The sequence below is a fragment of the Macrosteles quadrilineatus genome, unplaced genomic scaffold (genome assembly GCF_028750875.1).
Source record: "Macrosteles quadrilineatus isolate MER2022 unplaced genomic scaffold, UCM_ALF_1.0 Scaffold_3__2_contigs__length_128488019, whole genome shotgun sequence".
NCBI classification, from domain to species: domain Eukaryota; kingdom Metazoa; phylum Arthropoda; class Insecta; order Hemiptera; family Cicadellidae; genus Macrosteles; species Macrosteles quadrilineatus.
In genome coordinates this window covers 42,311,853-42,339,271 of record NW_026542596.1, presented here as the reverse complement: position 1 = coordinate 42,339,271, position 27,419 = coordinate 42,311,853, and the positions used below count along the sequence as shown (strand labels likewise).

Below are 27,419 nucleotides of genomic sequence, written 5' to 3'. Positions count from 1 at the left end.
TTAAAGACACAATACATTCCTTCAAAGGCTGAGAACTATAATGACAACATTTTCAGAGATAAGTAACATCACATGAAAAAATATTTGTTTTTACCTTGATTTCCCAAGTGTTGGGAAAATTGAAATTGTAAAAATCTTACAAGTGAACTTTGTATATTCCTTTGGGTGTTTTTATTGGTCAACTTTATATCCTGCTCAACAGGGATGGTTTGATCCTTGAGACTTTACTAGCTCAGTATTACCTATGTTCTAAAGAACGGTTACTCTTATTCGTAGGATTTAAGGGGAGGGGGGAAAATGCTTTTACGCACGCTGTTAGACAGTTGTTTTAAAAGCTCTAAAATGATTTAAAGGCATATTGTATATGTACTTCCAATACTCGTATATTAAACCTGTAATACTCAATTTACGGTGACCAATGCTCTTGCTATGCGGCGTGGATAAAGTGTTGTAGAAAAAACCGTTCACACTCTACAACCAAAAACCAACGCAGGTAAATTAATGAACTTTTCAAAGAGGAGGAAAAGGCTTTGTCATTCTTTGTCTCGCTTAATCAAGAGCGATGGACGATGAAAATACATAGTCTCAATCACAAATCCATTTTGTAGCTAATCAAATGTCATTTTGATACTTTAAGCTAGGTTTACCTAAAAATTTCTCAATGATAGCCGTACAAACTGTATTAAATGATTGAACAACAATTCTATCAACACAACAATACAACCGAGCAAAGCTTTAGTGTGCATTTGTTGCAGTATATGAGTACATTTTCTCATATGTTACTACACTTAAATGCTTAGTGCATTGAGATTTTGGAATTCGTAATTGAATTCGGGGGGGTCGTCAAAACACATTAGAAAAACATTTCTGTTTATAATACCAAATACAAATTGCAGACTCAGTCATACTACCATTTAGTTGCCTAGTGTTACTTCCAATACACACCCATAAGTTAGTTAAGGATAACTTTCGTTCCCAGAACTTCCCCCCTAACCTACTGAAACTATGCCATTAAAAAATAATAGGTAATAATAATATGCTGAATATTGTAGATTTCAAGTAATTGTTTAAACATTGATAAGTATAAGGCCCATGTAGAAAATTGCATTTATTAAGCATTCACTACATTTGTTAGTGTTTGTATGAAGAAACACTAAAAGTGGAACTATTATACAACTAGTTGGAAATTATTTTAACAAAAAATATCATTAAACTTGATCGTTACTGTTCTGACCACACAAAAAATTAATTACATTGAAACAGGTAGTACGAGTAATTGAGGTAAAATACGAGTTCAAGTGATGGTTAAAAGAAGAGGGTACAAGTGGGGAAGAGAGAAAGAACAAAGGAAATCCTCTTAGTATCTCTCTCAGCTTTCACTGAACGTCGAGCTCAGAACTGCAGTATTCATGAAACTCCAGTCTCCCATGGGTGTTCAGTGTTACTAGCTTAAGAGATCACTAACTTAAAACCTGTACTAGTTTCGTTTTTTGTCTCTTAAATTCTACACACAAACGTTTTCAGACCGAAATTCGAATTTTGATTAATTTTCTCCGTCAACGTAGCAGATTTCAATATCTAACTCACCGTTTTCTATCATCCCAACAATGTATGAGTTGAAAGAAATAATTCAAAATGGTAAAATTTTTGACATATATATCAGTGAAGTGTTGTGGGCGTAACTCAAAGTTAGCTTAAATCTTTCCACCCACTTAATATCCGGATTAAATAATAAATTCGTTGGCTTAGTACAGGCCAACAATGTATGAGTCGTAAGGAACAAATAAAAAATAGTAAGATGTTTGAGAAATATATCAGTAAGGTAATTTATACGTATACAATAAGATAAAAGCGCATTTTTGTGATTGTTACAGCTGCTAAGTGCACATATAAAAGATTACATATTTAACATTATACACGCCAACCTAGGTTGCTAACTACTCAAAAGGATCTGTGACTTATTTCAATGCAATGAAATTATGTCTGCTACACGCGCTATGAAAAATCAATTTTTTTTTTAATTGTGAGCATTTTTTTAGTATTTTTGCTTCGCCGTACTTTTAAAATTTTTTAAAATTGATTTCCTTGAAAAGGAAATATTCATATTTTACGGACTTAGAGTACTGATTATTGGCATGAAGGTAGTTGTTAGATTTCAGTTGATTTCCAAAGAATGATTTAATCATTAATTATTCTTTTTAAGCTAAAACAATCTATGTAACCATGCGTCTTTTGTCTTTTATCAGAATCTATATTAGCCTACTCTGTGTATCAGACCTTTTTATGTAAATTTGTATAGTTTAAAACTTTAAGCTACTTTGAAAAACAACAAGGTGTTGTTATGTAATCATCTAACTTGGGAGATTAAACCCACGCTTAGAATACACAAGACTGAAATTCCCTTAACTCTATGATTACTGAGAAGTTACGTCATAAAAAAAACATCAAATGTTGTCCGTATAAAGACACCAGTACAGCTATCTAGTAGATGAGTGAACGAAGTGAACGAATCTATGTATCGTGTATAGCGGAGTCGGAGAAAAGTTGTCCGCTGGAGTATGTGTGTGTGTGTGTGTGTGTGTTCGCACCTAAAACTCAAGAACCGTTGCACTTATAGCGTTCAAATTTTGCACAAATAGTTATGACACCAGTGTAAAGACGCCATTAAAATTCTAGACGATTCCGCTTAGTAGTAATTATAAAATACTTAAAAAACATTTTTAAATTTGTCCCATAAGAATAACATTAGGAGCTACCTTCTTCTTCTTTTTATTTGTTTACGTTTTGGGACCAACAATTTTGTTGTCTACTTAAGACAGAGAGAACGACTTTTACTCTAAGCTCTTTCATTCATGGAGTAAACAGTTTGGCGTCTATGAATATATATCATTATAATTTCACAGCTTTCAGAATAATGTTATTTAAGCTAATTAAATCTCACAACTTTCATAATAATAAATTGAACTTAACAATATTAGTCGGCAGTTATATACCGTTTATGTTCAGTATTAAAATTTCGCCTTTTAATTCAAAGTATATAGGTATGTATGTATTTAGAACAAAGCAGCTTTATACATTATTCAATTTAATGTTGGCATTAAATATTAAATATTCAAAAACGTTGGTATATTTTTATACTAAAATGCTATGTGAAGGGGGGGGGGGGAACAGGTCCCCGACGTAGAGAGTAGTAAATAAAACGGAAAGGTGAGCAGTGAAAAGAAAGGAGTACGGAAACCCTTTATGACTGTTAAATTAACGTATCTGTAATACTTAAATGCTATGGAAAGTAGAAACCCTTTGTGGCAGTTAGATTAGTGTAACTGCAATTCTAAAATGCAATGGGAAGGGAGGGAAACAGGTCCATGACGTAGGAAGCGGTGATGGAAGTAGTCAAGGCGAGCAGTCCGGAGTGTAGAAACCCTTTGTGACAGTTAGATTAATATACCTGCAATACTAAAATGCTATAGGAAGGGAGGGAAACAGGTCCACGACGATGGAAGTGGTAATGGAAGTAGTCGAGGTGAGCATTCTGGAGAGTAGAAACCCTTTGTGACAGTTAGATTAATATACCTGCAATACTAAAATGCTATAGGAAGGGAGGGAAACAGGTCCACGACGTATGAAGTGATGAAGGAAGTAGTCAATGTGAGCAGTCCGGAGTGTCGGAAGCCTTTGTGACAATTAGAATAATGTATCTGCAATTCTAAAAATGCTATGGGAAGGGAGGGAAACAGGTTCACGACACTTAGGAAGTAGTCAAGGCGAGCATTCCGGAGTGTAAGAACCCTTTGTGACAGTTAGATTAATATACCTGCAATACTAAAATGCTATAGGAAGGGAGGGAAACAGGTCCAGGACGTTGGAAGTGGTAATGGAAGTAGTCGAGGTGAGCATTCTGGAGTGTAGAAACCCTTTGTGACAGTTAGATTAGTGTAACTGCAATTCGAAAATGCTATGGGAAGGGAGGGAAACAGGTCCACGACGAAGGAAGCGGTGATGGAAGTAGTCAAGGCGAGCAGTCCGGAGAGTAGAAACCCTTTGTGACAGTTAGATTAATATACCTGCAATACTAAAATGCTATAGGAAGGGAGGGAAACAGGTCCACGACGTAGGAAGTGGTGAAGGAAGTAGTCAATGTGAGCAGTCCGGAGTGTCGGAAGCCTTTGTGACAATTAGAATAATGTATCTGCAATTCTAAAAATGCTATGGGAAGGGAGGGAAACAGGTTCACGACACTTAGGAAGTAGTGAAGGAAGTAGTCAAGGCGAGCATTCCGGAGTGTGGGAACCCTTTGTGGCAGTTAGATTAATATATCTGCCATAATGAAATGCTATAGGAAGGGAGGGAAACAGGTCCACGACGTAGGAAGCGGTAAAGGAAGTAGTCAAGGCGAGAAGTCCGGAGTGTAGAAACCCTTTGTGACAGTTAGATTAATATACCTGCAATACTAAAATGCTATAGGAAGGGAGGGAAACAGGTCCACGATGTAGGAAGTGGTAATGGAAGTAGTCGAGGCGAGCAGTCCGGAGTGTTGAAACCCTTTTGACAGTTAGATTAATATACCTGCAATACTAAAATGCTATAGGAAGGGAGGGAAACAGGTCCACGACGTAGGAAGTGGTAATGGAAGTAGTCGAGGCGAGCATTCTGGAGTGTAAAAACCCTTTGTGATAGTTAGATTAATGTAACTGCAATTCTAAAATGCTATGGGAAGGGAGGGAAACAGGTCCACGACGTAGGAAGCGGTGAAGGATGTAGTCAAGGTGAGCAGTCCGGAGTGTGGGAACCCTTTGTGAAAGTTAAATTAATCTATTTGAAATTCTGAAATGCTGTAGGAAGGGAGGGAAATAGGTCCACGACGTAGGAAGTGGTGAAGGATGTAGTCAAGGTGAACAGTCCGGAGTGTGGGAACCCTTTGTGAAAGTTAAATTAATCTATTTGAAATTCTAAAATGCTATAGGAAGGGAGGGAAACAGGTCTACGACGTAGGAAGTGGTGAAGGAAATAGTTGAGGCGAGTATTCCGGAGTGTAGAAACCCTTTGTGATAATTAGAATAATGTACAGTATCTGCAATTCTAAAAATGCTATGGGAAGGGAGGGAAAAAGGTCCACGACGTAGGAAGTGGTGAAGGGAGTAGTCGAGGCGAGGAGTCCGGAGTGTGGGCACCCTTTGTGACAGTTAGATTAATGTATCTGCAATAATAAAATGCTACGAGAAGAGAGGGAAACAGGTCCACGACGTAGGAAGTGGTAAAGGAAGTAGTCAAGGTGAACAGTCCAGAGTGTGGGAACTCTTTGTGACAGTTATATTAACGTATCTGCAATAATAAAATGCTATGAGAAGAGAGGGAAACAGGAAATACGTTACGTATATTACCAATGACTTTGGTTAATTATTGGACGAGTAGTTAGGATTGTTGTTGACTGAGATTTGGTTTTTTAAGAGGTTGGTCCAGCCTCTTTTAACCTCGCCCGTGCGTGGATCGTTTACAGCAAAGCAATTGGTGAGCCGGTACAGTACAAAGGTGAACTGTACTGATAAAATTTAGTGGCAGTGACCAGGATCCGAACTCACGACATCGCTGCCTTGGGCCCGAAGTTCGCGTGACGCTACCGACTTGAGTCACCGACTCACCATTATTTGCCCCGACTCATGGGTCGATTTTCCCATACAAATAACATTATTGTGTACACCAGTGACACCGGTAAGTGTGCTAGGTGTGGGTAAACTCTTTCATTATTGCGCTCATGTTCACTCATCCTGTTACGTGCAGAATAAGCGTACTACTAGTATCTTGTGCAATAGCCACAAAAAATACAGCTATATATTGGCTTAAATACAAAAGAAGGATGAAAACAAATACATAATGTATAATTGCTTTCTTAATTCGTCGTAGAGTATGGACATAGCTCAATCCAACTTCTAAGATTTTATAAATAATACTAGTACCAAGCATTAAGATTTCAAATAAAAATATTGAACATCTAGAATAATCCAGGCAACAAATTGACATTAGGGCCATAAAATGCTAGATTTAGCTGTTGGAGAAATTCCAAGTAAAATAGCTTTTCTACCTTATCCTCTGCTGTTTTAAAATTCAAATCTGTAGCCATATTTGTGTTACGTGGATTGATTATATAGAATTTTACAGTTTGGGTTAGAACGTTGTTTGGTTGTGGTGAGAATTTTCAATTGAAACAATCAGTTTTTAGTGATTATTCCTCAAACAAGTTTGACATATTATGCTGATCATTACTACTTTACGGTGGTTTTGAAGACGAAACTAGAAAAAAAAACTTATTGTACATTACTTAGATACACTTTATTGTTGAAGTGAATAAACTGACAATTACGTTTGGCATTAAAGTTATAAAGTACCAGGTTAAAGTTAGTCCATCAAAATATTACATCAAATACACTTTTGCCAGTACTGCCAGTTAAGAGTTTTCGATCACTTTTATAGTGCAGTAAATTTGACTGTGTGACTGCAGAATGAACTCTATACAAAAATATATCTAAGCTTTACTAACCCTTCGTAAATTTGCGGCAATATTCTCCATCGATTACGTGCTAGTGCAGAAGAAGAGAGGAAGGAAATAAAACTTTAAAAGTGTTTAGGGTTCATCATCCGGTCAAATATTTATATTTGCCATCTATAAATGGTATTTATATTATATCGGTGGGAATGTAATATAATATTATAACATTATACATATATTATATTTATATTATAATGGCTAGCCCCACACAAGGCTAGTGGATGGCACATTGAACACTCCTAGGAGAATCCAAGTGTCGTTTAAAAACATTTTCTTTCTACTGATTTAGTTTTTATCGATATTTTGTTCAGTATTATGGTTTTAAAATCAAAACTTTCAATCTTCAAAACTAATTTCACTAATCAAAACTTAAAAACAACATCTTTAAATCCAAAGAATAATTTATAAACACCCTGTATCCATATCATACCGACAGAATAAAAAACAATAATAAGAGTAAACACTTTGCCATTGAAACATCTCAACCTCCTTCTTCCAAGACTATTTCCAATTTCAATTGTTTTTTTTTACAAATAAAAGGTAATATTTACAATCATCTTACTGTAGCCAGGCACTTGTTTTGTAAGGCCCTATGCTACTTTGCCTGTACTTGCTGCTCTGCCTGTTGAGCATGAGACAGAATGAGGAAACCTATCCAAGCCAATGTGTATGTAATCATTGGTTTTGTTTGTCTTTGCCGTTCTGATAACCTCAGGAAACTATGTACTCCGGCTCTCAAAGTTTTAGGCTTCTACTTGTATTCGAAACGTATTCCGCCTTTGTGTTGTGTTTTTGTATAAACAAACCACTGTCATTGATATATTTACTACATATTTTATAAGAAAGAAATTACTCGGGGGACTATCTTAACTTCAAATACAATTAATGCTGGTTATAAATAATATCATTTTACGTTAGATTATAATAAATAGTAATTTCATAAAAAATTAATATTTAATTGAATGAAAAAAATATATTTTTCTGGGTTGATTGAGAAAATTTTGCAGTTATCAAGAAATGTGGAGAGACAGTATTTATGTTTTTATTATTGTAAAGAATTTCCAATCTAACAGTCTATTCTTTAAATGAAATAAACAAAATGTTTGAATGAGCTTAGTTCATTAATTTTCAAATTTCTAAAGGAATATGTTTTTATACATTTTAGGAGTAAATAGAAATAAATGCATATTATTTTGTCAAGCCGAATTTAAAATTTTAAAATTAGTAACGTGGGACCGAGTTTTGCTCAGCAGCATTTAATAGTTAAAACAATATAAAACAGTCGTATTAAAACGAGAATTCAGATAAAGATATTTGACATTTCTTAAGTTAATGTGCAACTCGTACAGAATATATTTACGGAAAGTAAATAAAAGAAACGTCTTATAACACTTAAAACATATATTTACGCTTATACACTCACAAGACGGTAAATATACAAAATTATGAAAAATTTTAAATTTTAATATAAAATATTATTACGTACAATGCTGATCAAGAAGTTATTTAAAATATATTTCCCAACTTTACTCATTATATCCATTGTACAATCTCTGAACACAACAAAAGGAAACTTTAAATATACATACTATTGATAGTATCAAAGTGACTATTTTTAATTTTCCACAATGTAACCCAAAATCATATCTCGTCGGCATGTTTTGTGAAATAAATCTTTATACCTTGCACTATTTCTTAAGAAAATTGAGCTTCTGCTCTTTCCTTGAATTCTGACGAATTACATCCCGACTTAAAACCCCTGAAATAATTAATTGCTTTTTAATATCTTCAGTTAAAAGTTCATCACTTTATCTATTTTATGTTATGAAATGAAGTAGATGAAATGAAATGAACTAATGAAACCCACCAAATCAACGTTGGCTAACCTTAAAGACACAATTCATTCCTTCAAAGGCTGAGAACTATAATGACAACATTTTCAGAGATAAGTAACATCACATGAAAAAATATTTGTTTTTACCTTGATTTCCCAAGTGTTGGGAAAATTGAAATTGTAAAAATCTTACAAGTGAACATTGTATATTCCTTTGGGTGTTTTTATTGGTCAACTTTATATCCTGCTCAACAGGGATGGTTTGATCCTTGAGACTTTACTAGCTCAGTATTACCTATGTTCTAAAGAACGGTTACTATTATTCGTAGAATTTAAGGGGAGGGGGGAAAATGCTTTTACGCACGCTGTTAGACAGTTGTTTTAAAAGCTCTAAAATGATTTAAAGGCATATTGTATATGTACTTCCAATACTCGTATATTAAACCTGTAATACTCAATTTACGGTGACCAATGCTCTTGCTATGCGGCGTGGATAAAGTGTTGTAGAAAAAACCGTTCACACTCTACAACCAAAAACCAACGCAGGTAAATTAATGAACTTTTCAAAGAGGAGGAAAAGGCTTTGTCATTCTTTGTCTCGCTTAATCAAGAGCGATGGACGATGAAAATACATAGTCTCAATCACAAATCCATTTTGAAGCTAATCAAATGTCATTTTGATACTTTAAGCTAGGTTTACCTAAAAATTTCTCAATGATAGCCGTACAAACTGTATTAAATGATTGAACAACAATTCTATCAACACAACAATACAACCGAGCAAAGCTTTAGTGTGCATTTGTTGCAGTATATGAGTACATTTTCTCATATGTTACTACACTTAAATGCTTAGTGCATTGAGATTTTGGAATTCGTAATTGAATTCGGAGGGGGTCGTCAAAACACATTAGAAAAACATTTCTGTTTATAATACCAAATACAAATTGCAGACTCAGTCATACTACCATTTAGTTGCCTAGTGTTACTTCCAATACACACCCATAAGCTAGTTAAGGATAACTTTCGTTCCCAGAACTTCCCCCCTAACCTACTGAAACTATGCCATTAAAAAATAATAGGTAATAATAATATGCTGAATATTGTAGATTTCAAGTAATTGTTTAAACATTGATAAGTATAAGGCCCATGTAGAAAATTGCATTTATTAAGCATTCACTACATTTGTTAGTGTTTGTATGAAGAAACACTAAAAGTGGAACTATTATACAACTAGTTGGAAATTATTTTAACAAAAAATATCATTAAACTTGATCGTTACTGTTCTGACCACACAAAAAATTAATTACATTGAAACAGGTAGTACGAGTAATTGAGGTAAAATACGAGTTCAAGTGATGGTTAAAAGAAGAGGGTACAAGTGGGGAAGAGAGAAAGAACAAAGGAAATCCTCTTAGTATCTCTCTCAGCTTTCACTGAACGTCGAGCTCAGAACTGCAGTATTCATGAAACTCCAGTCTCCCATGGGTGTTCAGTGTTACTAGCTTAAGAGATCACTAACTTAAAACCTGTACTAGTTTCGTTTTTTTGTCTCTTAAATTCTACACACAAACGTTTTCAGACCGAAATTCGAATTTTGATTAATTTTCTCCGTCAACGTAGCAGATTTCAATATCTAACTCACCGTTTTCTATCATCCCAACAATGTATGAGTTGAAAGAAATAATTCAAAATGGTAAGATGTTTGACATATATATCAGTGAAGTGTTGTGGCCGTAACTCAAAGATAGCTTAAATCTTTCCACCCGCTTAATATTCGGATTAAATAATAAATTCGTTGGCTTAGTACAGGCCAACAATGTATGAGTCGTAAGGAACAAATAAAAGATAGTAAGATATTTGAGAAATATATCAGTAAGGTAAATTTTACGTATACAATAAGATAAAAGCCATGTTGAAAACTAATAAATACGCACAGACAGTATAAATTGGAGCCACACATATATTTTGTGTTTAATTTTTGTCTCGTACTAAGGAGCGAATAGTTGACAATCCTAGGTAGCTCACATACCTTAAGCTGAGTATAGGATCAAGTCTTAGTGAAATTAAGAATAAAACATCTACAGTACAGTAGTTGCAATATTGACGTTCGCACCACAAGCGGGAGGAATGCTGCCCACCCTGGGTTGAGAGTGAATCAGCTGGGTCTCTCTCTCTCTCTCTCTCTCTCTCCCTCCCTCTCCCCCTCTCTCTCTCCCTCTCGCCCAGATTGTTTGCAAACTGTTGAAACTCCCACAGACGTAACGAAACTACACATTCATATCTAGCTTAAAATGCCAGGAAAGCCTTTTTCATGGAACTTTTTCCATTAACATTTTGTTGATATTTTAATCAAATCACTATTCATGATTCCATTTTTTCTAGAGTTGTATAACTTTTTATGAAGATTTTGATTAAATCTGGTATGTAGGTACTAATTCATGGTACGGTATCTCCTGGAATTTTTTTTTATTTTATTGATTTTTAATGGTGGTTTTTACATAACATGTCTTATAAAACAGAAAAATTTGAATTCCACAAAACAGCTGGAGCTTTTAAGATAGAAATTTAGTATATTATGGTCCTTTTAATTCTAAGCTAAACTGTATATATGGATAGATGTCACTGCTGCGAAAATTACTGTTCTAAAGTAATTACAGCTCTAGTGGTTTTCCCCATAAATTATCATAGTTACTCCTACAGCTTGTATATGGAAGAGTTGTGACAAGATAATGGGAGAAAGTATGTGTCAGATTGCTGACACTGTTTCTAATTGTCATACAATTAATTAAAAAAATTTATCATATCTATTGTGGTTTTAGATAAATTATTTAGGTCCATAACTTAAATACTTCACTTGTAAATACATACAACTTATTTGGTCCATAGTTGTATACAAAAAACACGATCGGTTCAAAATGGGTTCAATGTTAAGTTTTTACATGCCAGATTTCCTATTGACAAAAAGGTTTACCCAATATTAAAAAAAAACCAAAATAGGTTCCCCAAATAGTATTTTAATCCATTTCTGTTTCAATGAGTATCAACCAATGACTATTACCAATTGTGAGAGAAAACACACTTTTACCACTTCTTGTCTATGGCATTTGAAAAAAATTCCTTAAATAATCTCATGACTACAATAGACACCCTTAATATCATAGAGAACAATATCCAATAGCCCAGAAACCTGCAGGCAAAAACTCATCATTTCAGCCTTTGTTACATTCGATTGCCACTCGTGGTTCCAATTAATATCATGGATTGCCGTTAATGAAACACTCCCTATAGTAGTGTACAGTAGTGTATAGTAGTGAAATAGTAGTGTGTTCATGCGGTTATACCCGTGCTTCGTAACGATATGAGGACGCGAAAGAGAATAAAGAGGTACTTTAGACCTGGTGTTCATTCATCATTCAAATTCATTTTGGAGAAACAAATCAGATCTAATTGTTTTAGGAGACGGTTACAAATTGTTGTAATAAAGGTGAATTACATACAACTTTATTGATAACGGAATACTTAAAAACTGCACATTAAAATTGCAAACAATTCATTTAGACACTAATTCTTACAGAAATAGAACTGGCAGTTTTATTTGGCGATGATATTCAAATACTGCTATGGCTGAGCGAATCAACAATGAACAATGACCGGAATAGACCCACGTGGTTTCATCAAGTAAAATTAAACTTCCAAATAACTGCATAACTGTGATCAAAGCTAATCAGCTTTGGATGAAGTATCAGCCTACAAGACAATATCGACCACATATTTTTTTTTGTTTTTTTTTTGCTATGACCATCGTAGATAAAAGGTTAAGCAATTACGTAACAGGTAGCATAGTCGAAAGTTATGATCTGGAAATAATACAATACATGCCTATTTAATGCGGAAAAGTTGTGGGTTTAAAATCTTATTTGCTCCGAGGTATATTTTTACACTATCGGAGCATAAACATATATTTTTTTATTAACAAATATTTTGCAGGCACTAACATAACAAATAGGTAACAAAGTAAATTGCAACCTACAATAAACTAAAGAAGTAATTGGTCATATAATTGGTTGTATCTTAAGTAAGAATTTGGAGGGTTTGTAATTACTTACACCATTACTTATTACTTCAAAAAACAAAATATAATTATATTACTGAGACAAACTATAAATACATATATTAAAACGGAAATAAAGGACTGTGTGTGAGTCTGTGGATTATATAAAAACAATTCCAACCCGTCCAATGGCATCTATCTATAATATTAAAACGAAACAGCGTTTTTTTATTTCACGATTCTGAATCAACCACTCAACGGATTTTCATGATTTTTGTGTTGAAAGAAAGATAATTTTGAGAACTAGGGAATGTCGAAGCCATAAATTCAGTTTAGGGTCCCAGTTTTTTAGAAATTAAGTTTTAATTTTTTTAAAGTCTAGCAGCCGACGCTAAGATTCTAAACTAGCTTTTGGCATAAAATAATTTGCTTAACCTAACAGCTGTAAACATTCAGCTTTTGTGTCACAAATTCAGCATTTGGATAAAAATGTAAAGACATACTTAGGGTTGACTTATTTATACTATGTGTAATGCTAATAATTATTACGTTCAATTCTTCTGTAAGAGGATGACAGATTAATTAAATATACTTAGTAAAGTACTGGGATGTTCAAATTATTTTTAAAGCAATCTTTGTAACCTTCGATTTGTTTTAGAGCAATATAATTCGTTTTAACTAACAGCTGGTTAAATATAAACTATGGAACTATGAGGTTATTGAGCGGAGCGAGCGAAGCGAGCGAAGCTCTTATACGTCGACTCTTATGCATTTCGTAATACGCAAACTCCTCCTAGACGGATGAATCAATCGTTTTCAAATTTTGCATGGTGATAGAGACCATATCGGTGAGTGCCAACATCTATATGGCGTTAAAAAAGTCTCTCAGGAATCCGCCCCACTGGGTCTCAAAGTTTCAATGTAATCCTTATGGAAGCAGTATTCGACACATAAACAAAAACATATGATCAGCTGTTGACTTTTGAATGCGGTAGATAAAGAAATAGCTGATAGCATTAATCCACAGATATTAGAACAGAAACGGTATGGATCATAAATATAATCAAATGACGACACTAGCTTGAGGTCCGTGACGTAGGAAGTGGAGAAGGAAGTTGTAAAGGAGAGCAGTCTGGAGTGTGGAAACTGTTTATGACGATTAGATTTAGGTATCTGCATTCCTAAAATTTTATAGGAAGGGAGGAAAACTGGTCCGCGACGTAGGAAGTGGTAAAGGAAGTAGTCAAGGCGAGCTGTCCAGAGTGTGGGGACTGTTTATAACGATTAGATAAAGGTAATATTAAAGGCATTCCTAAAATTCTATGGGAAGGGAGGAAAAGGGGTCCGCAACGTAGGAATTGGTGAAGGAAGTAGTAAAGGCGAGCTGTTCGGGATATGGAATCTGTTTATGACCCTTAGATAAAGGTATTTGCAATCCTAAAATGCTATGGGAAGGGTGGAAAACAGGTCCGCGACGTAGGAAGTGATGAATGAAGTAGTCAAGGCGAGCTGTAGGGAGTGTGGAACTGTTTATGACGATTATATTAAGGTATCTGCAATCCTAAATTGCTATTGGAAGGGAAAGAAACAGGTCCGCGACGTAGGAAGTGGTGAAGGAAGTAGTAAAGGCGAGCTGTTCGGGATATGGAATCTGTTTATGACCCTTAGATAAAGGTATTTGCAATCCTAAAATGCTATGGGAAGGGTGGAAAACAGGTCCGCGACGTAGGAAGTGATGAATGAAGTAGTCAAGGCGAGCTGTCCGGAGTGTGGAAACTGTTTATGACGATTATATTAAGGTATCTATAAACTTAAAATGCTATGAGAAGGGAGAAAACAGGTCCGTGACGTAGGAAGTGACGAAGGGAGTAGTCAAGGCGAGCTGTCTGGAGTGTGAAAACTGTTTATGACGATTAGATAAAGGTAATATTAAAGGCATTCCTAAAATTCTATGGAAATGGAGGAAAAGGGGTCCGAGGCGTAGGAATTGGTGAAGGAAGTAGTAAAGGCGAGCTGTTCGGGGTATGGAATCTGTTTATGACCATTAGATTAAGGTATTTGCAATCCTAAAATGCTATGGGAAGAGAGGAAAAGGGGTCCGCGACGTAGGAAGTGGTGAAGGAAGTAGTCAAGGCAATCTGTCCGGAGTGTGGAAACTGTTTATGACGATTAAATTAAGGTATCTACAAACCTAAAATGCTATGGGAAGGGAGGAAAACAGGTCCGTGACGAAGGAAGTGGTGAAGGAAGTAGTAAAGGCGAGTTGTCTGGAGTGTTGGATCTGTTTATGACCAATAGATTTTCTGCTTAATGATTAAAAAGAAAAGAAAATTGATAACTGGTTCGAGTAGAGGAGTCCAAGACCGGAAATATGAGCTAGTGTTGAAAATTTAAAAATTAAAAATATAGTTTTTACAGAAGCTTCAAAGTCAAAAAGTGTTTCTATTCACCCCACTCTACGGTAACCAATAGATTAAGGTATTTGCAATCCAATAATGCTAAGGGTAGGGAGGGAAACAGGCCCGAGACGTAGGAAGTGGTGAAGGAAGTAGTCAAGGCGAGCTTTTCGGAGTGTGGGAACTGTTTATGACGATTAGATTAAGGTATCTACAATCTTTAAAATTCTATGGGAATAGAGAGAAACAGGCCCGCGACGTAAGAAGAGGTGAAGGAAGTAGTAAGGTGAACAGTGTGGAGTGTGGGAACTGGGAACCCTTTGTAGCAGTCAGATTAATGTCTCTGCAATGCTGAAATGCTATGAGAAGGGATGGAAGCATGCCCACGACATAGAAAATGGTGAAAGAAGTAGTAAAGGCTAGCGGTGTGAAGTGTGGGCAATGTTTGTGGCAATTATATTAACGTATCTAAAATACTAAAATGCTATGGAAAGTGATGAAAACAGGTCCACGATGTAGAAAGTAGCTTACGAAGTAGTAAAGTATGAGCATAATGTGAGAACCGTCTGTGGCAGTTAGATCAATGTATCTTCAATCCTAAAATACTAAGAGAAGAGAAGGAAACAGGCCCCACGACGTAGGAAGTGGTGAAGGAAGTTTTAAAGGCTGGCAGTGGAGAGTGGGGGAACCGTTTGGGCAGTTAGATAAATGTATCTAATACCATTATATAGTCAATATACCAATATATTCCAATTCTATATACCAATTCTAATACTTAAATGCTACGAGAAGGGAAGGAAACAGGTCTATGGCGTAGGAAATGGTGAAGGAAGTAGTAAGGCTTGCAGTGCAGAGTGTGGGAACTGCCTTTGGCAATTACATTAATGTATCTGCAATCCTAAAATGCTATGGGAAGAGAGGGAAACAGAACCACGACGTAGGGGGTGATGAAGGAAGTAGTAAAGGTGAGCAGTGTTGAGTGTGGGAATGGATTAATGTATCTGCAATGCTAAAATGCTATGGGAATAGCTGTAGACTGTAGGTTAAAATGATTACAAAGCACAAATCGATACATATTTCGATACATGCAATCATTTACAATAGAAATTTACAACTGAGTTGTCAACAACTGATTTTTACTCCATAGAGGCTAAAAACGATCTTTACTCCCTAAAGAGTAAAAATGCTACTTTAGACCCGCAACGCATGCATTAAAAACGACTGTTTTTACTGCAGTATGACAAAAACAATATAGTATGAACCCCTGATGACTCCGCTCAATTTTGTGGATGCCTCTGCAAACGCCACCTAGTTTTATATACTCTTATTTTGTCAGTGATTATAGGAAATAAGTAAGATTAGTAGAGATAATTAGACGACAGTTTAAAATAGTTTAGACAAAAACTAATTAAACCACAGTACAAATCGAGGCTCTGTACACGAGTCAAAGGATAAATGAAATTTATTTTTACTGCTCCACTTTTCAAGGAAAGAATAGAGAAATAACAATGTTTACATGTTTTAATTCTTCATGGTAGCTTTTTGTTTACAATTAGTATGTGTCTGCTTTAACTTTGTTTGGATTAGGCCCAGAAATATTGATGTCATAAAAAGAAGATCGAGAATAATCAGGAATCACGATTCTAAATTACCACCACAACCTCAGCCGGGTTTTATACAAAGATAAACAGATGGATGACATAGATTGAACACAACGTCGACATTGACCTAGGATACTGCAATTAATTAGACAAACCATCCTTTTATGAAATCGTGTTCAGTTGTGGTTACGTTTGCCTATATCAGCGCCCCCAAACGTGAAAATATCACTTTTATTTAAACTATGAATATATTGTCGTTTAAATTAACTAATATGGGAAATTACGATGTACATTTATTCAATGAGGGTGGGTAATTATCAAGGATAGAACTGATAACGGTATGGATAATAAACATGACAATTACGTCATTAGCTTTACTAGCGTGTTTACTTTTAGCGAATTTCCCTATAGGGAAGTAGCTATTACCGTAGGTGGCACGGTAAGACCTAGACCCGGGACCGATTTACTTTTTTCATTTTGATGTCCCCAGAGGCCAAAAACACTATTCGTTCAAATTTTTATATATCTATTTATATATATATATATAGACTTATATATATATATATATATATATATATATATATATATATATACGTCCGTGAACGCGATAACTTGAGTAATTTTTGTCCGATTTTGATGAAATTTGGTTTAAAGGTGTAAAGCGGGATAAACTTGAATGAGCTCGCGAACCAGCACGATCGGACCATGGGAACGGGGCTTTACGGGGGGTTTTATGGGGTAAAAATTGGTTTTTCTCACTTTTGCCCCTCAAAACACAACATTTCCCAATTTCTGTTTAGACCTTTTTAAAGAGCTTAAAAAAACAAATAATTTAGTATATAAAAGTATTTTTGTTCAATTATTAGTAACGGAGAAAATTTAAAAAATTGTAAATTTAAAATTCCCATGTTATTTTTATGGGGAATATTGTCAAATGTTGTAGTTTGCTTGTTTATGAATATATTTTGATCAAACTTGTCAAATTTATTTATTTTGTACTAAGCTATCAATATTTTACTCAAAAACACACTTTATTTGTTTCCTTGTAGCAGCAAACCTAGGTACTCGTTAAACCTAATGTTATTAAAATATAATTTAACTGAAAATCAATTCAGACAAATAGAAATTCGCTTAGTCGGCAGGTTTGCTGCGGCGGGGGTATTTATATTCCTGCTACATGTGACCAGTTTTTTTTTTTTCAAATGAATGTTATTTGAACCAAACAGCTGTTTCAAAACAAACTGTTATTGTTTTTACTTTTCTTTGTTTACACTTATTTATTTAACAATTAATGCAGTGAAATTGATTTAAAGGATAGGTGTGACGATTAGTTTTGATTTTAGGACACCTAAATTAAATTATGTGTAGGCCTACTGTGAATTTTGATAATGTGATCTGTGATAATGATTATGGAAGAGGCAGGTATGCTATGGAAGGTGGTATCGTTGACTAGGTCTATACACTTCTCAATTGACTATTCTATTACTCTCTCTACTGTAGGCTACTTATAATCAGTGTGCGTCTGTGCGAATCGGCTGCAAATCTCACTTCAACGCTTTTCACATCGTAAAAATTGCAGAATTGCTGTTTTATTGAGCGGAGCGAGCGAAGCGAGCGAAGCTCTTATACGTCGACTCTTATGCATTTCGTAATACGCAAACTCCTCCTAGACGGATGAATCAATCGTTTTCAAATTTTGCATGGTGATAGAGACCATATCGGTGAGTGCCAACATCTATATGGCGTTAAAAAAGTCTCTCAGGAATCCGCCCCACTGGGTCTCAAAGTTTCAATGTAATCCTTATGGAAGCAGTATTCGACACATAAACAAAAACATATGATCAGCTGTTGACTTTTGAATGCGGTAGATAAAGAAATAGCTGATAGCATTAATCCACAGATATTAGAACAGAAACGGTATGGATCATAAATATAATCAAATGACGACACTAGCTTGAGGTCCGTGACGTAGGAAGTGGAGAAGGAAGTTGTAAAGGAGAGCAGTCTGGAGTGTGGAAACTGTTTATGACGATTAGATTTAGGTATCTGCATTCCTAAAATTTTATAGGAAGGGAGGAAAACTGGTCCGCGACGTAGGAAGTGGTAAAGGAAGTAGTCAAGGCGAGCTGTCCAGAGTGTGGGGACTGTTTATAACGATTAGATAAAGGTAATATTAAAGGCATTCCTAAAATTCTATGGGAAGGGAGGAAAAGGGGTCCGCAACGTAGGAAATTGGTGAAGGAAGTAGTAAGGGCGAGCTGTTCGGGATATGGAATCTGTTTATGACCCTTAGATAAAGGTATTTGCAATCCTAAAATGCTATGGGAAGGGTGGAAAACAGGTCCGCGACGTAGGAAGTGATGAATGAAGTAGTCAAGGCGAGCTGTAGGGAGTGTGGAACTGTTTATGACGATTATATTAAGGTATCTGCAATCCTAAATTGCTATTGGAAGGGAAAGAAACAGGTCCGCGACGTAGGAAGTGGTGAAGGAAGTAGTAAAGGCGAGCTGTTCGGGATATGGAATCTGTTTATGACCCTTAGATAAAGGTATTTGCAATCCTAAAATGCTATGGGAAGGGTGGAAAACAGGTCCGCGACGTAGGAAGTGATGAATGAAGTAGTCAAGGCGAGCTGTCCGGAGTGTGGAAACTGTTTATGACGATTATATTAAGGTATCTATAAACTTAAAATGCTATGAGAAGGGAGAAAACAGGTCCGTGACGTAGGAAGTGACGAAGGGAGTAGTCAAGGCGAGCTGTCTGGAGTGTGAAAACTGTTTATGACGATTAGATAAAGGTAATATTAAAGGCATTCCTAAAATTCTATGGAAATGGAGGAAAAGGGGTCCGAGGCGTAGGAATTGGTGAAGGAAGTAGTAAAGGCGAGCTGTTCGGGGTATGGAATCTGTTTATGACCATTAGATTAAGGTATTTGCAATCCTAAAATGCTATGGGAAGAGAGGAAAAGGGGTCCGCGACGTAGGAAGTGGTGAAGGAAGTAGTCAAGGCAATCTGTCCGGAGTGTGGAAACTGTTTATGACGATTAAATTAAGGTATCTACAAACCTAAAATGCTATGGGAAGGGAGGAAAACAGGTCCGTGACGAAGGAAGTGGTGAAGGAAGTAGTAAAGGCGAGTTGTCTGGAGTGTTGGATCTGTTTATGACCAATAGATTTTCTGCTTAATGATTAAAAAGAAAAGAAAATTGATAACTGGTTCGAGTAGAGGAGTCCAAGACCGGAAATATGAGCTAGTGTTGAAAATTTAAAAATTAAAAATATAGTTTTTACAGAAGCTTCAAAGTCAAAAAGTGTTTCTATTCACCCCACTCTACGGTAACCAATAGATTAAGGTATTTGCAATCCAATAATGCTAAGGGTAGGGAGGGAAACAGGCCCGAGACGTAGGAAGTGGTGAAGGAAGTAGTCAAGGCGAGCTTTTCGGAGTGTGGGAACTGTTTATGACGATTAGATTAAGGTATCTACAATCTTTAAAATTCTATGGGAATAGAGAGAAACAGGCCCGCGACGTAAGAAGAGGTGAAGGAAGTAGTAAGGTGAACAGTGTGGAGTGTGGGAACTGGGAACCCTTTGTAGCAGTCAGATTAATGTCTCTGCAATGCTGAAATGCTATGAGAAGGGATGGAAGCATGCCCACGACATAGAAAATGGTGAAAGAAGTAGTAAAGGCTAGCGGTGTGAAGTGTGGGCAATGTTTGTGGCAATTATATTAACGTATCTAAAATACTAAAATGCTATGGAAAGTGATGAAAACAGGTCCACGATGTAGAAAGTAGCTTACGAAGTAGTAAAGTATGAGCATAATGTGAGAACCGTCTGTGGCAGTTAGATCAATGTATCTTCAATCCTAAAATACTAAGAGAAGAGAAGGAAACAGGCCCCACGACGTAGGAAGTGGTGAAGGAAGTTTTAAAGGCTGGCAGTGGAGAGTGGGGGAACCGTTTGGGCAGTTAGATAAATGTATCTAATACCATTATATAGTCAATATACCAATATATTCCAATTCTATATACCAATTCTAATACTTAAATGCTACGAGAAGGGAAGGAAACAGGTCTATGGCGTAGGAAATGGTGAAGGAAGTAGTAAGGCTTGCAGTGCAGAGTGTGGGAACTGCCTTTGGCAATTACATTAATGTATCTGCAATCCTAAAATGCTATGGGAAGAGAGGGAAACAGAACCACGACGTAGGGGGTGATGAAGGAAGTAGTAAAGGTGAGCAGTGTTGAGTGTGGGAATGGATTAATGTATCTGCAATGCTAAAATGCTATGGGAATAGCTGTAGACTGTAGGTTAAAATGATTACAAAGCACAAATCGATACATATTTCGATACATGCAATCATTTACAATAGAAATTTACAACTGAGTTGTCAACAACTGATTTTTACTCCATAGAGGCTAAAAACGATCTTTACTCCCTAAAGAGTAAAAATGCTACTTTAGACCCGCAACGCATGCATTAAAAACGACTGTTTTTACTGCAGTATGACAAAAACAATATAGTATGAACCCCTGATGACTCCGCTCAATTTTGTGGATGCCTCTGCAAACGCCACCTAGTTGTAAAATTATCGGATTTAAAATGCATATCGTATAGGCCTATGATGGAATAAAAACATATTTGGTCACACAACATTTGTTTACAAGATGATTTTTCACATTAAAACTGCAAGAAACTTTGTCTTTATATGTGTAAACTAGCTGATCTGAATTGTACACGGTTTTAACTGACTACTGAATTCCCGTACGTAGGACGGGCTAACACCTCGTATTAATTTAAAATTAATGTTGTAAAATTATAAATGCAATACTTTTTATGTTAAAATAAACCAAGAGACCACAAACAAATAATAAGAATGCTTTTATAGTGGAAATACTTGTAACAACCATAAAAGTAATTAAACCACTACCAACCATCTCGCAATAACTGTTAGCGAACTCTCAAGTTTTATTGTGTATTCAGTTTTTATGTTACGTGCGCCGTTGCGTAAATGGTCTCTCATCAGAACTAATTGGGTTTTGTAATATCTCTTACTAAGTGGTTCTGTTTAAAGCAAACTTAAAGAAACGTCTCCCCAAAAATCTCAAGGGTTGTATGAATTGATAAGGCTTAACTCACATGAAACTTATTTAATAGGTTATTATATAACTTATTGCTTTTTAAAACCATAACTAAATATATTGTGCTTATTAAGGACAATACGTCGCCAATGCTATTTTTAGAATCTGAACTTCATTGTTAGTGTATAGTTCAAAAATATTAAACAAACAAATTTGAATTGCAATCGTAAATAATTTGCCTTAAGAGTGCAATAACATAACAACTGTTGAAGTACTTATCGTACGGTACCATTACTGTACCGGAGTTTCAGCTAAGCTTACATCAACGATGTAACAGCTTACGATCCTAAATTAGAGGATATTATATTTTGGTTAGTAAACATATATCTAATCTAACCAGTTCAATGTTAATAGTGCAGGTAACGGTAAAGGTATAGTTAAACAATGTAGATGATTTCCAACATTGATAACTAAAAATTAAAAGACAAACAATTCAAATTAAAGAGGTTTAGAATTTCTAAAATTTACAGAAAATTATTTTTTTAGAACAAAATATAAAATAATAACGTTAGGTATATTAGGAACATAAATCGTAGAATATAATCTTTTTTATTCTTACCATACAAAAATATTTTAAATGCAATAGTATAATTATTAATAAAGGTTATTTTAGTTGGGTTGGATTTTTAGTGGAGTTAAGTGAAGGGTTACACACTTGAATGAAAATGTACTATTCATGGAATAAATATAGTAATTAAAAATTGAGTCAATCTGCTGTTATGCACAAGAGGGAAATGTAGTATTAATTTCTAGCTTAGTTATTAGTGTAGTGTTGACTGATAGGGAATAGCAGAGTATTTTGCCTTATATTGTGGTACCACTGATAATTTAAAAATTAGCCGTTACATAGGTCAGTGGAAGGTCAGCACTGGGCTAAGTTTGTTGAGAACTCGTCGACAAGGTACGAAATTATTTTAATTAATTTTAGATTTAAGTATTATTGAAAATTATGTTTTGTGATTATGTTTTACAGGTCCCCTATATGTTCTGTCAAAGAAAGATTTTAGTTTTAGTTATCAATGAACGGCTTATAACGTAATAACCAGTTGAGTCCTCGTGTGATTTTACTCTAAATTTTGCTTATTTTATCCTTTTGAGAAATATTTAAATAAGTGGCTATATTAATACCTGAATCACTGTAATTATTTGATGTCTTAATGTATTACAAACGAGTAATATTTTACTAATGTTAAATAATGTTTTAAGAGTGAATATTTAAATAGCCATGTGTTATTTTCAGGTTAGACCTTGTTTAGAATACATTTTATTTGTATATTGGGTAATGTTTCAGACGAGATTCAAGGTGAATTAATTACCTTATATACTGCCATGGTGAATGTCAATAACTATGAGTAGCAGTAAGAACAGCCCAGGGGAGCCTAACCACTGATTATGTCACAGTTTAAAGTAAGATCCACACATTTATTTTGTTTTGGGGTCTAATATAGCCAACTGTTTATTTAATGTAGTCTTATTTTTGAAGGAAGAATTTATTTTGGTTGTACATGTCTTTGAATTTGAGTTCAAGTAAATAAACATCAATATCATTGAAGTGATTGGGATTTATCCAAGCTACCTGTCTACCACTAAAGGATAGTAAATTTAAAGTTACAGCAAGACATACTATGATTTCTATTAACATTAATTACAAATCTGAAGTGTCATCAAAGAAAAACATTTTTTCCTTAAATTGGTTTTGAGTGCATGTAGGCTACGTAAAACCTCAGCATAAGGTTGTCTCCGACCTAATTAATAAATTTTCAAACTATTAAAACCCACGGACTATTGGTGGAATGTCTTAGGGAGTATAAAGGAGGTGAATGAAACCAGTAGCAAGCAATGAACCTTTTGTAAAAGTATATGTGGTGTAACAAAGGTAGATGGACAATAATTACTACTAGAATAAGATGGCTACTTTTAATATTAATTATTTAAGCAGCTCTGAACTAAAGTATGAACTTTTGGTACGGGGAGAGATAATAACGGATGAACGAGTAGATAATTTACGGAAGCAATTGCGTGCGAACTTTAATAAGCCTTGCTCGGTTTCAAATCTACAAGGGAAATCAACAGTAACTGGGGAATTAAAAGATATTGCTGACGGATTAATGGTTTTGCAAACATTGGTAGATAAACTTGAAGATCCACCTTCCAGCTTGAATTGCGCTAAAATACGGGCGAAGCAGGAACACTTAACACTACGAATCAACAGTTTGGCTAGCTCTAAACTCGAGGATGCAAGTCGGGAGGTCCTACAAAAATTGGAATTCAATCTTAAAACAATAGTTAAAAAATTTGAAGAATGTAAATCGGGAATCTCTGAAGAAGATATCTTGCATGTTAACACAGTATTGAATCAATCACTGGTACAGGACGAGCTACTACTTGAAAAAATCGAATCTCACAGAAACCCGCAAAATATTTTAACTTCAACTCCGGTAAAATCAGGTTCTGCGGAAGTTGACCCCAATAAAGTCGAAGCGGCAGATGTAGTAGGCCTTACATGTAATCAGCGCACATCACTACCAGAACGTACCATAGAGGCAAGGTCCGATAACGGAACTTCCTATCTTACTCCACAGCTGTTTGGTAAATTAACTAACCCGTGGGAAGCTTACCTGAATCGCATTCCAGTATGTAGTGGATTAGAAATTAATCCTCTATTAAGTTTTTTAAGGAGTGTTTTAGAAATTAGAACTGAGACAAATTTATCGGAGGAAATATTATTTGACATCTTACCTAACTACACTACAGCTCCGTTGCACGGTAAAATCATCGAAGCGAAGGCACGAAAGTTATCTCTAGATGCGCTGCATAGTGAAATTCTGCATGATTTCATACCCATCACACTGCGGGAACGACTACGGCATGATCTTATATACAGACCCCAGACCTCCCAAGAACCCTTATCAATTTACATACATGAGATAAAAACTCAGAACTCTGTTTTAAAAGCCAATCTGAGTGAGACTGAGATAGTCGATTTAATTAAAAATGGAATCAGACCTGAAATTAGAGTAAGGTTAGCGTTTGAAACCCCACCAAGCACGTACTCGGATTTAGACAAATTATGCGTACAATTGAATAATGTCCAGTTTACTGACTTCATAAGAGCTGGATACGAACCAGTAAGCCCACATCAGAGCCTAGGTCCGACAAATCGTACACATGGACGCCAGACCCCGGGAGTTATGCACTGTCAACAATACTCTCACCAAGGAGGTGGTTATCACGGTCCAAGCCACGGTGCAGTACACAACACTCATGTGCCCGTGCGACCTAACAATAGCCGTCATGCCAATACTGCACCCTCACCTCCGGTGTGTTATAATTGCAATCGAACTGGACACATCGCCCGTAATTGTTTTAGGAGACCAAAAAACTAGTTAAAAAGGGGGTGGGCCTATTGAATTACACATCGGAACAAACCCCCGTTGAACAATCTTCAACTGATAACTGTCTAGATCTAGACCATTCACCCGACTTTAAAAAGGAGTATAGGCAGCTCATCAAACAATGGCATCGAAATAAAAGGGATAGGTTTAGTAAGCCTAAAGGGAAGATTAACTGCAAAATACCGTGCGTAAAAATCAACTTTAAACACGGTTTAAGTGTAGAAGGTCTGTTAGACACCGGAGCCAGCTTAAACTTTATGTCACTGGAATTATTCACTAAGTTACAGAAGATTAAATGTATCAGACACACCAATCACTGGACCGGGAAAATTTTCGCAGCTAATAATGCAGAGATAAAAGTTTTGAAGGAATGTACAGTACAAATCAAATTGGATAGATTTTCGTGGTATGAGAAATTTTTAATTATCACTGAGTGCACTTATCCAGTTGTATTAGGAGCACCCTTCATTTATAATAGAGGGATTATAATAGACTTGAGGCGTGAAATATGCTATCTTAGAAGTAAGCCGAGCAGTCCTATAATGTTGAATATTCGGCAATCTAACCCTGATAGTAATATAAATGGCTTACACAGGGTCACCAAACATGGCGGACGAGGTCAATAAAATAGTTAATGATTACCCCCAAGTATTCACTAATAAAATTGGGGAAGCATTAGACTATAAAATTCAGCTATCAGTACATGACGATTCCATAGTTAGAATTAAGCCCTACTATATGAGTCCAATAGCCACCGTTAAGGTTAAGAAAATAATCGACGATTGGCTCGAGCAAGGGGTCATTCAGAGGTCAACATCGCAATACAGCAGCCCTGGTTTTCTCACTAAAGGAGACAGATTAGTAATTAACTACGCTCAACTTAATGAAAAATTAAATAAATGGGATTTTCCGGCTGGTGATTTGAACTCTATTTATCAGCATTTACAAGGGGCCGAATATTACACCGTTATCGACCTAAACAAAGCATTTCTCCAGTGTCCACTTACAGAAGATTCTAGGCATTTAACTGCATTCAGTGTTGGTGGTATGGGCAAATATGAGTTTTTACGACTACCATTTGGTATTCAGATAGGCACAAGCGCCTTGTCACAGTACTTAGACCAATTATTTCACTCAATTAAATTTAAGAACCTGATATGTTACTGCGATGATATTATTGTTTACAGTAAGGACGCAACGTCACATCTGAGACACGTAAGAGAAGTAATCAAAATTTTAGCAGATAACAAACTCACTGTAAATATTGATAAAGTGAAATTTTGTTGTAAAGAAATCTGTTTTCTTGGTCACAAAATATCGCAAAACCAAGTTACTATAGATCCAAGCAGGGTAGAAAACCTACTTAAATTTCCAGTTCCAAAAAACATCAGAGGTGTGAAGTCATTCGTCTCTATGTGTTCATATTGGTCGCGGTATATACCGAACTTTGCCGACATGTGCCTACCTCTAAACCAGCTTAGGAGGAAACATGTTCGCTTTAAATGGACCGAAGATTGCCAAAAAGCTTTTGATAAGCTTAAAGAGTGTATCACACATCCACCCGTTCTCTCGTTAATAGACTGCAACAAAGAGTTTGTGTTACAGTGCGATGCCAGTAACACAGGAGCCGGAGGTACCTTGCTACAACGTGATGTAAACAATGAGTTGAGACCCGTGGCTTATTATTCCCGTAAATTTACAGACGCAGAGAGGAAGTATACAACATACGAGAAAGAGTGTCTAGCTGTAATTTGCTGTATGGAAAAATGGGCGGAATATTTGAAGATAAGAAAATTTGAATTACACACAGACAACCAAGCATTGAGTTTTGTATTAAATACTAAAAGTAAGCTAGGAAGACTGTCCAGATGGGTAGAGAAACTATTAAGCTTAGACTACAAGGTTGTTCATATTCCCGGAAAAGCTAACCAAGTTGCGGATTGTCTCTCCCGATTATTCCAGGAAGAAGATAATAATTCCCGAACAGTGAATATTTTAGCCGAATATGAGGCAAGGGCAAACGAGCGTTCGACGGAGGCCAAGGTCACTTCAGATAATCACCACAGCAGATCCTTCGAGGGACAGAGACAGAGTGTTCCTGATAACAGGGCGATAACTTCTGAGCTGCGCTTTAACAATATTATATCTGAAATTCCGGTTGCTTTCACTGATCTCATTGAACACCAAGCAAATGATGAAGAATGTCAAAACATCAAGCGTAGTATTTTGGATGATACTAACAATAAGAGTTATTTCTTGAAGAAAAATCTAATCATGTTTAACAATGGGCGCAATAGAGAAAGAATATATTTACCTGCTAAATTATTTCCGGTAATATATTTGTATTTTCACACTTGGCTAAGTACAGGTGGCCATCAAGGAGAATGGCGCACTAAAATGAAAGCTAATGAATATTTTTACAACCCTAAGCTCAATGAGTACATCAGACAAAGAG

General features: G+C 35.7%; 1 protein-coding gene and 1 long non-coding RNA gene across 4 annotated transcripts in view; one reads left to right on the top strand and one right to left on the bottom strand.

The window, feature by feature from the left end:
• The window catches only part of LOC128990152 (tetraspanin-18-like), a 70,735-nt gene that overhangs the window by 30,229 nt on the left and 13,087 nt on the right, over positions 1–27,419 (bottom strand). The window lies entirely within an intron of this gene.
• LOC128990153 (uncharacterized) lies at positions 22,420–23,121 on the top strand. Its single transcript, XR_008490493.1, has 2 exons — positions 22,420–22,470; positions 22,861–23,121. It is a non-coding gene; the product is annotated as an uncharacterized LOC128990153 (long non-coding RNA).